Genomic DNA, 12,335 nt, shown 5'->3' on the forward strand with positions numbered 1-12,335 from the left:
TCGAAGTATATTTATTTCTTTATTGCTCACGGGGCTAAACCTGGGGGTGGGGGTGGGGGGCAAACAAGGACAGACAAAGACTTAAGCCGATTACAGCGACCCAGTGCGTAACTGGTACTTATTTAATCGACCCAGAAAGGATGAAAGGCCAAGTTGACCTTGATGGAATTTGAACTCAGAATGTAGCGGCAGACGAACTACCACTAGGCATTTCGCCCGGCGTGCTGATGATCTTGCCAGCTCGCTGCCCTATCTTGAAGTATATTCTAACCATAAAAACTTCAATGTCTTTCAGTTTAATATAATATATTGAATCTACGCCGGACAGAATGCTTAGCAGCATTTTGCCCGTCTTTATGTTCTGAGTTCAAATGCTGTCGGAGACGAATTTGCCCTTCATCACTTAGAGATCCACACAATAAGTTTCAGTTTAACCCTGGAGTCAATGGAAAACACTTGGCATCTTGCCCAAATTTGCTGACCTTGTGCCAAACTTCGAAATCATCAAATCGAATCATTAACACAAGGTATCAATCCATTAACTAAGAATATTATCATTGTCTTAAATAGTGAAACTGAAAGAAAATGATAAAGTATATAGAGAAATTAATTCACTACTGCATTCTTTACCAAGAAACAGAAGTATCAACACAGAAGGTTAATAAATTGTTTATTAATCTAAAAACGGACATTTAACAAAGATATAATTAACCTCGCTGTCCAAGTGTACCGAACCATTTACCAATAGAGAACACTCATCCGAATACAAACCGATATTCATCTATGTGCTACCGGTATGTCAATTTCGTTCAATAGGAATACACGTTTAACATATAACTGATTACGAAAAATATTTGGATCTTTTTTAAAACGGGGGCCACATTTTTCATTAATGTTTTACGTAGTGTTTTTGGTACCGAAAGACTTTCAAACTTCGTATACTTATCTATTTTGTGTTATAGAACAGAAAAATATTTTTGTATTCGAATTTATTTCATGTAAAAAATTGTCTTATTTCGATAATTTCAACCAATCACTGACAAGTATTCAGTTGTTTAGATTTACTCCTTTGGCTGATTAAGCGATGTAAAGCGTATTTAATCTCCATACCTTCGTTTTATTTGCTTTTTTCATTTTAAATTTGCTTTAACCCTAACCCTAACCCTAGGGTTAGGGTTAGGGTTAGGGTTAATTGTTTCAGAATCGTTTGTTTATGAAGTCGGCACTTAATGTATATCGGCTGAATGGACGTCAGTGATTGGTTGAAATTACAGAAATACGACAACTTTAACATGGAATAATTTATGGATTTCTTTTTTTTTAAGAAGACGAAGAGAAAAAGATGTTTTATATGACACTTTCTACCAGTGTTCCAAGTTTCAAAGTGTTTCGTTAATGAAAAATGTGGCCCCCGTTTTAAAAAAGATCCAAATGTTTTTCTACGGAAATTACACATGTAATATTGGTTTGAAATGTTGGCACAAGAGTAGTATGTTGGGTGGAGGGGCCAAATTGATTACTTCGAGCTCAGTGTTCAACTGGTAGGAAAGGCAAAGTTGGCCTCGGTTGAATTTGACCTCACGACGTAAAGACGGACGGAATACCACAAAACATTTTATGCAGTGTGCTACCGAATTTTGTCTGCTTGCCACCTTGCTCTAGATGAATATCAAAATATTAAAATATTGCCAGTGGTACATCCATTAATATATAATTCCTTGCCTTGCTCTAAATGAATATTAAAATATTGTCATTTACACGACGGTGAATTAATGTCAGTGGTACATCCACTTATAAATAATTCCTTATTTTTCACAAAAGTAACCATATAGAAAAAGGGACCTTGTGTTCGACTAATGGTTATTTTACATAAGTCAACGCCGGTAGGATTTGATCTCACAATGTAAAGATGGTCGAAATGCCGCAAACCATTCCAGCGTGTTACCGATTCTGTCTGCTTTCCGCCTTGCTTTAAATGAATATTAAAATATTGCCAGTTACACGATGGCGAATTAATGTCAGTGGTTCAACCACTGATAAATAATTCCTTCTTATTTTTATACAAAAGTAACCATATAGAAAAAAGAACCATGTGTTCAACTAATGGTTATATCAAATTCGACGCCGGTGGGAATTGAACTCAGATCGTAGAGGCGGGCGAAATGCCGCTAAGTATTTCTCCCAGGATGATAAAATATTCTGCCAGTTTACTGAATTATAGTGCACATTTAGTACTGGTTTTAAAATTTTGGCGCCAGCAGTTTCGGGGGAGGGGTGAAGTCGATACATTGATGCCAATGCTCAGCTGGTACTTATTTTATCGACCCCAGTACACCGCCTTAAAGTACACTTGTAATATTATTAAGAATTATTTGAGTCTTGTGGCATTTCAATACTTACTAGAGTTATAAGCTCCTAAAAGCTCCACGAGGCTCCGGCAGGGGATAGTGGCGAACCCTGCTGTACTCTTTCAACACAACTTTCTCTTACTTCCTGTTTTCTGTTGTACCTGTACTTCAAAGGATCAGCCTTGTTACACTGTGTCACGCTGAATATCTCCGAGAACTACGTTAAGGGTACACGTGTCTGTGGAGTGTTCAGCCATTGGCATGTTAATTTCACGAGCAGGCTGTTCCGTTGATCGGATCAACTGGAACCCTCGGCGTCTAAAGCGACGGAGTGCCAACAACAACAGAGTTATAAGCTACTAATAAACGTGTTGATGTCTAAATGAGGAAAAATGCCTGTTTCAGTATTTTTCGAAACTAATTGTAAGCTGCCCCTCCACTCTCTCTCTCTCTCTCTCTCTCTCTCTCTCTTACTCTCTCTCGCTCACTCTCTCTCACTCTCTCTCTCTCTCTCTCTCTTTGTCTCTTTATTATTGTCTCGCTTCTACAACGAATTAAAATACTCCCGATTACCTGGCGATTACCTGACGAAATGAGCTGCGTAATTCTTCTGTCTGTTTTGCAGAATACAAAAAGACACAGGGAGTTTAACAAAGTATCTATTTGCTCTGAGACTTTCAGTATATGTTTATTACATGGATGCACATGCGCGTGTGCATACAGACACACACGTACGCACATTCATATGTTTGTGTGAATATATATAAAGAGAGAGAGGAAGAGAGAGTGAAAGAAAGAAAATGAGAGAAAGAGAGAGAGAGAGAGAGAGAGAGAGAGAGAGAGAGACAGTGAGAGAGACACGCATAGACGCGCATACATATAATTTATGACCGCTTAATTTAGCATTTGAAAGTTACCATGTTTCAGTAGTAAAAATTGTGGACGTCTTATCAGATGTATTTAAAATGAGAATATGCACAAAAATACTTCGCATTTCGTATGGTAGGTGTGATTGATGCTGTCATGACAAATGATTTTTAAATTCAATGTTAACAGTGGAACTGAAGATAGATCAAGCCATGAATATTATGGAACAGTTGCAAAGATATTTTACATTAAAGTAAACTAATTGATTAGATAAGATTCTCTACTGTTTCAGCAATACACACACTAAAATTGGAACGATATAGAGATGATTAGATAACATTCTACATCTATAGCAAATCGTTTGTGGTTTGTTAGGTGGCATCTGCTATAAGTATGTTACTGTGACTCTAAGAGCAACACTATCTTCTAAATCTATGCACTGGGTCTTCTTCGATTGCATAGAAATATCAGTCGTTCTACATTGTTTACATTATTTACATTTGACGGATATTTGTCCTCATCTTGTTTGTTGTTTACACAACGTTTCGGTTGATATGCCCTCCAGCCTTCATCAGTTGTCTTTGGGAAATTTCGGAATTGGGGATTCATTCCAAAGGTACTTTTCGATGTTGTTGTTATTGTTATTATTATGATTATTATTATTCAGGTCACTGCCTGGAATCGAACTCGGAATCTTGGGGTTAGCAGCCCGCGCTCTTAACCACTACGCTTTATGCCCGTGGGCATATGGTGTAGTGACCTGAATAATAATAATAATAATAATAATAATAATAATAATAACAACAACAACAATAGCAACATCGAAAAATAGCTTAGGAATGAGAACTCAGGTTCGAAATTTCCCCAAGACACCTGATGAAGGCTGGAGGGTATATCAGCCGAAACGTTGTATCAACAACAAACAAGATGAGTAAAAATATCCGTCAAATATAAATAATGTATATAATTCCTCCTCTCTTAAATATGGAAGTGTATTATCAGTCGTTCTAGTTTTAAAATTATGCAGGGGAGAATTTTAATCTAGACCAATCAACGCTAAAGAAATGCTTGAATTAATTAACTCTTTTATAAGCTTCTGGTATTTAATGAAAGGATTATGTTTTAATAACATTTCTCATAGTTAAGGTCTCTGCAGTAGGATAAGGGTTTTCAGCGAAAAAAAAAAAGAAAGAAACAATTAGGCTTAATGTAACGGTATATCCATTTAGTGAAATCTCCATAGTTTGACACAGAGAGATTTTATAGGGACATTACATGTTAAATAAACTAGGAGCTAAGTAATCCTGCTTTGCTGCAAAGTATCAACTAGAAATGAATCATAAAAAAATATTTCTGAAATACACTAAAATATATATTAATTGCCAACAGCATTATATATGGTTGTTGTAAGAACTTTACTTATTAGCAATTGTAGCGTGGAAGGTATAAATTCTTTTCTACTCTAGGCACAAGGATCGAAATTTTGGCGGAAGGAGCGAGTCGATTAGTACGCAACTGGTATTTAATTTATTGACCTCGAAAGTATGAAAGGCAAAGTCAATCTCGGTGGAATTTCTGGCGAAACGCACAAAACTGGCAACTTCACTGGCACATTTATTTGAAATATGGTATCAAAATTCTTGTCGCTCGAATCTGCAATGTGTTTACTGGTGAATATTTTAATACCATATTACACATAAAGGTGAGCTGGAAGAATCATTAGCCCCGCCCCCCGCAAAATGAGGGAAAAGGAAGATGAATATATATATATATATATATATATATATATATATATATATATGATGGTGTATTCTGTTTACATAACGTTTGGGACTTGACATTATGTAATTAATAATCCCCTTACACTAATGATATATAGTGTTTCACAGTTTGTGTTATTCTCCTTATTGTACACTCTCCGAGATATATATATATGCATATGTATGTGTGTGTGTGTATGTGTGTGTGTGTGTGTGTGTGTGTGTGTGTGTGTATTTATATGCATGGCACATAATGTAGTTACAACCTAAGATGTGCCATGCGAGTATAGTATATATGAAATGCACCTTTGCTTTTATACATACAAACACTCATCTAAATTTCCTTCATAAACATATTAAGTTATTACCTGGGATGCATCAATTCAGAATTAAAATGTTGTGATGGAGGCTGGTCATACGCGGCAAGACATATCGCAGACATGTTAAGTTATTTAGTTACCTCCCGTTATATTCTGTTCTCACTCCAATCGACTCTGTATTTCATCCCAAAGAGTTTGACAAATGAAACAAGCTATCTTCATGTCGGTCAGGGTAATTGATTATGCATAATCTTTCCGAAATTGTCACTAATTTAGAAAGAAGTATTTCATATAAGTGTCAAGAATTTTGATTAAACATTTAGCTGTTCTGCTTGCAGTCACAATACAATAACGGATTTTTATGCGAAAGCATATTTCCCAACGTTAGAAAGAGAAAAAGAGGGGGTGCGAGAGACAGACTTAGAGATGAAGTGTGAATGAGAGAGAGAAAGGTATTCATTCAGAAGATGTGTTTATATTACATCAGTTCGTGCAAAGAGGATTTACATCCAACCGCAGTACGCTCTGTGGTTACTGTCGACATAAGAATGAGTATTTGAACAAAAATCGCAAGTCTATTTCCTGAAATACACTCAGAAATACTGAGAAAGTTACTGATTCATAATTTAACAAATGTTTCTGAGCTTTCTTTTGATGACCTAGTCCCATACATAGTTTCAAGTTCATTATCACGATTGCCATTTTCAGCTTATAATTCGGTATAATGGTAAATCATCAAGAAACTAAGTGTTGAATCTTCTTCTCTGTGAGACCCAATAAACTTCAACTGGACCTCATCCGTTTCCCTCATGGATTCCACAATTTTCACGTAGCATGAACACTTTCTGCTTACACATTCGCGTGTACATAACGCAAGTATATCGAGGGTAATATTGTTGGATCCTGTGGTATCTTTTCACAATATCTATGTAAGTTGAGACAAAGGAGAATAAACTGGTTCAGAAGAACTCAGTAGAAAATCTGCAATAGATATAAACTTATGACATCGAAGCATACTGTGCAATATCTTATACATCAGTCATTTATTTTGTCTCTTTAATAAAAGAACTTCCCTGGCGAAGTCAAAGCCAGCCGAACAAACAGATATGGTTTTGGTCACTAGAGGGAATAGTCATTGATTATCCTCACCCAACAATAGTTGTACTTCTCTATAACAAATACAATTAATTTTTACTTAAAGATACATCCTGTCAATATGAAATCGATTGACCCCCTAGAAATAACAGTTACATCCCACTCACATCGCACTCCTCCGCCTTAAAAACAAAAAGACAATTGTTTCAAATTTTGGCACAAGGCCAGCAATACAAAGAACGGCATTAGTCGATTACACTGACCCCATTACTTGCTATTACTTTATTTCATCGACCCTGACAGAATGAAAATGAGATTGGCACCAGCGGCACCTGAACGCAGAATAACAACAGGAAGAAATGCCACTATGCATATTGTCCGACGCGCTAAGGATTGTGGATGCTTGCCGCCTTAGTCCTGGACCTAATATAAAAGGCGTCATAGTCAAACCTGAGACATGTTTGATCAATAACTCTACTATATTAACAGAGCTACAAATCAACTGATAAATGTGAAAACAGCTACGAAAATATATGCCATTTGTACGCATCTCATTTTGTACTACTATATATAAACACTAGAAGCAATGAACAATTAACATATGAGAAAGCAGTTTTGTGAACCTTTCTGTAGGCTTGGAAAAGTCAATAACAAATTATCATATTATCTAGTCTCAGACCAAGTTTCCATTATCCCATCATCTAAGTAAACTTTAACATGACGTGGTACCTATGTCTTGGTTCGGTTTCAGTTTGTAAATAGTATTTTAAAGGCTTTACTTAATAAAATATAAATACAAATATCATAAGAATACTTCATAAGAAACTTCATAAGAAACTTCATAAGAAAACTCCAAACGTATATTTGACGACAAGAATATAGAAGCTTCCAGAAAACGGGAAATAATTCGCTTCTAATTGTCGAAATCGAAGCAGATAAAACAAATAATGATCTTTTCTACTTTAAGCACCAAGCCTGAAATTTGGTGGGAGGGAGCGAGTCAATTACATTGACTCCATTGCGTAAACGGTACTTATTTCATCGAACCGGAAAGGATGAATGGCAAAGTCGACTTCGGCAGAATTTGAACTCAGAAAGCAAGGACGAACGAAATGCTGCTAAGCATTTCCCAGCATGCAATCGATTCTGCCAACTCGACGACTAATAGTCCTTTTTGCAAAAACAAAAAAGGCCTGAAATTAAGGAGGTGGAGACTAGTCGATTACATCGACCCCAGTGTTTCACTGGTACATAATTTATTGACCCTGAAAGGATGGAAGGCAAAGTCGACCTCGGCGGATCGACCCCTAATAATTATATCATGTAAATATTGGTTTGAGCACACTTTTCGATAGAAAAAGATTAAAGTTGCTCATTGATCTCGAAACCACATTTTCTGTGAACATTATAAACGTTCTACTATTTGATAAATGCAATTCTCCGAAAGTCTTAAATAACCAGTTATTTACATGCAAGTTTTATAGTTTTATCTACTTCGAGTTCTACAATTAAAAACAAATTATTTTACATTTTCTCGAAGTTTCTAAATTCCTACTATCTAAATGACATAGTTTTCTCCTTCATAAAAATACAACCTTTAAAATTCCAAAAATTCGAAGGCGTGGTTTGGCCCAATCGTTCACAGAATATGTTGGTCTGAGTCCAACGGGTAGCCTTCTAGATTTTTCTATCCAAAAAGCTTCTTTGTTTTTAACCAAATAGCTAAATGCTATTATCAATATCTTAATTTTACCCGTTTTTACATTCTGAATCTAAGTTCCGCCGATGTCGAATTTGCCTTTCATTATTTCGAAGTTGATGTAATCGACTAGCCTCCTCTCCTAAAATTTAAGGCCTTGTGCCTATATTAGAGAAGGTTTATCAATAGCTTTATCTACTTGTAGTTGTACAGTTGAAAATATAATATTTTTGATAAGAGAATGAGTGTTATCTGGCAATTCTGACATAGTTCCATTTTACCAAACATTGTGTGATAAAATTCGACGTATATCTTGTGAGAGTTCCTTTTCTCCCCACATATGAGTCCAGACTGAAATAAAATTCTCCATTTCTTCTCAAAACTTTGTAGCACGAAACATTCTTGAAATATAGGCTAATATCACAAAGTTTAAGATAAAGAACGATTTTCTTTGCATATTAAACAAAACTAAGTCTGTCTTTAAGCTACAACCATTGAAGTATTCCTTATCTTCTGTAAGATTCTTTCAGTTGAACAAAGGAGAGATTATATTTTCCAAAGCTGAGGATCATGAAACCAGGAAAGCTGAAAAAGAAAAAGAAAAGAAGAAAAGAAAAGAGATTCGCAATTCTATATGCTATTAATATACAGACTTCCAGCTGTCAAAATAATGTTATAGAAACTTGGAGATTCTTTAAAAAGAACGTTAACAATAATAGTAGCAGTAAAAATAAGAACAACAGTAATAATAATAATAATAAGAAGAAGAAGAAGAAGAAGATGAAGAAGAAGAACTCATTTCAAGGATATGTTTCCCTTTTATTACTGGTATGCATTTTGCGTTTCAAGAGGTATTCATCCAAAGTCGCTTCTGAAGATATTTGGAAGTGAAATAAAGATGGATCAAGTTCCATGGGTAAAGTTTTGTTCTAGACACTACCGTCTCTATCAACACGTTAATAGCAATAATTGGTTCTTTTTCAAATACTTGGTCAAGAATATTTAACGGTTGGACCCCAGTATTTGTCTCGTATTTTTTTTTTTGTCGATCCTAAAAAATAATGAAAGGCAAAATTGATTCGGTTGCGGTTTTAACAAAGAAAGAAAGAGCTGGAAGTAATTTTAATAATAATGGCATCGTCAACAACAAAAACCACCACAACAGGGATGCCGCACATTATTTCAATAGCAACCCTAAGAAACATTTACATATGTGACAAACAAAGAAATAAAACTATCTTGTATAAATGAAACATAATTTATTGCATTACATCAGAACATACCAAGGGATTTTGTATAGGATTATAAAGAACTTGTAGTGAATTTAAGGTGATTACGTTACCGAAGCTCATGTAACGCAAACTTGAAATGCAGTACTCTATTAGCTGCTAAAGTATAATATAAATCCATGCTTCATATTGTTCGCTTTCCTTCAAATTAACGTGTAACACTATACAGAAATAGTGTACTAAAGGATGTAGGAGACGATTAATCACATGAAAATACTTTGGATAAACAAATGTAGAATGAAACAAATAACAACACAGAGAAATATTTTATGATTATTACGCAGCCGCATTGTAGCCATTATACTCTATCGCTATAGCAGAAATATAGGTAGACTACCATACAAAACCTATAAGCAACTATGAATCATCGTAAGAACATCTAGCTGGAAATGACTGTCTGCTAGAAGCTGCAGAAATATCTCTTTCAAATCATAGTCTACCATCCTTAATATGTACGTTGTAACGAAGAGATTATCGGCGTTCAAATGACCGATAAGCAACTACACAAATGTAGATTAGTAAATGCATATTGATACTCTTACTCTCTTTTATTATTTTACTTGTTTCAGTCATTTGACTGCGGCCATGCTGGAACACCGCCTTTAGTCGATCAGATCGACCTCAGGACTTATTCTTTGTAAGCCTAGTACTTATTCTATCGGTATCTTATGCCGAACTGCTAAGATACGGGGACGTAAACACACCATTATCGGTTGTCAAGCGATGGTAGGGGGACAAACACAGACACACAAACACACATATATATACATGTATACGACGGGCTTCTTTCTGTTTCCGTCTACCAAATCCACTCACAAAGCTTTGGTCGGCCCGAGGCTATAGTAGAAGACACTTGCCCAAGGTGGTACGCAGTGGGACTGAACCCGGAACCATGTGGTTGGTAAGGTAGCTCTTACCACACAGCCACTCCTGCGCCTTATGTATAATATTCAATACAAATAGACATTTAAAAAAAAACATTTTGAGAGTGGGGCTTATAAAGCTGATTACCCGGTTTGTATAGCGAATAAACAAAATCTTAATATTCACCCTGAATGAAAAGCCGGACCGTTGCAGGATTGAAGGCCGGCAATTCTGAGGGGTGCAGACATGTTGATTACATCTACAGCCATACTTAATTGTTATTTATGTTTTCGACCGCGAAGCTATCAACTCAAAGTTGACCTCGGTGGGATTTGAATTCAGAACGAGAAATGCTACTAAGCTATTTCTCCGATGTGCTAACGATTGACAGCTCGCCGGCAAATAAAAAACATAACAAACATAATTAAAACATGGAATACAAAGTCTGCCAAAACTACTCGAATGTACGTCACGCATAGTTATAAGATAACCTCGTACAAATGATGTTAGCTCAAAGAAATGAACCACAGGTAACGCATGTATCCCCGCAAAACGAGCTAAATAAATCAAGAGAAGCCATACGCATAGGAAAAACAGAAAACAACCTTTCACCTACAAGGAGAATATTACAAAAGAAACGATCACACATGAAATGTCTAATCATCATATCTAAACAATACTGACGCAGTGAAAAGACAAATAAAGCGATGACGGTGGTCACAAAAGACCCTACGGAAATAACTATTCGGATATCCATCCAACCAAATATACTCTTTCCCACATGCATAACATGAAAGAGACTAATAACGCTCATCACAATAAAATGAGGAGAGTCAACGATGATGAAAATCTAACTGAATCAACATGTATAGAAGTAAATCTGATCCTAAGAAAATCAATTAATAGGAATCAACGAAAACAATTCCCCAAGCAACACATAAACACACTTTTTCGGCAAATAATCGAACAATACAAACAAATATATGCATACCGCATGGATAATTACAGAAGAATAGGGGGTTGTGGAAATGGAGTTGGGTATCATGTGTGTAAGACCTGGAAATTGTTTCAATACCTCTCAAGAAATAATGATTTTACATAGAAACAGATCCGTGCAACAGTATGCCAAATGAGCTTATGCACTTAGTGTTTATGGTGTGAAGGTGAATAGACTTAAACCACACAAACTAGAATGAAAAGAAAATATATTATAGAAAATAAATAACAAGGATAACATGTCAGCAGTTTTGTGAGAATATAAAATAGGCAGAATTGTAACATCAAGAAAGGGTAAAAGGTAACAATAACAACACCAAGGGAAATAGATAAACGAAATATGTTTAAAAAAGGATAGAGATCTTATTAGTGATAGATATATTAAAAAAACCGATCCTGGTAAAAATATGTGTCCTTCTTTCATAACACTTGTATTGTGAGACAAATGATTAATGTTGTTTCTACTGAAAACTCATGTTCTAAAATAACATTTCATAATATACCAAAAGCTATATGAATTTGTTGACACTAGGAGATCGTATGAAAGGAAATATATACCCCTGTAATGATGCGCTAGAGATGAAAATGGAAAGGGAGAACGGCAAAATGTTATAGAACTTTGAAATGTAAAACACGATACATTCAGAAGGACGTACCATTATAACTATCAAGAAATTATCAAAACGTTGATGACAGCTGCAAAATGTAAAACCCTCTGAATTGACACAATCGCTGTTTCTTAGGATATCTAACCAACATGCTAGAATGTATGACAACAGAATTTAAATAAGAAATAAAATACCAGGATCAGTGAATAAATGACTGCCAGAGTGGAAAACTATCTTAATTCAGCAACACAAAACACATAGAAAGGGTATACAAATAATCCGGTGTAACGAGATTATATAAAGCCCTGACATCTGTAATCTCAAGAAGACTAAGAGCTCATCTGGGAGATAAAATGCCTTAAAAGTAAGAACTTAATATCTTATGATACAGCTATCGCTTTCAAGAATAGGAAATAGGCTGATATAAACAACGGGCTATCGCAAAGTATACACAGCTACTCATTAAATGTACTTAGTATCAAGTAAATA

This window comes from Octopus bimaculoides, chromosome 3 (genome assembly GCF_046866305.1).
Source record: "Octopus bimaculoides isolate indiv1 chromosome 3, ASM4686630v1, whole genome shotgun sequence".
Lineage (NCBI taxonomy): Eukaryota > Metazoa > Mollusca > Cephalopoda > Octopoda > Octopodidae > Octopus > Octopus bimaculoides.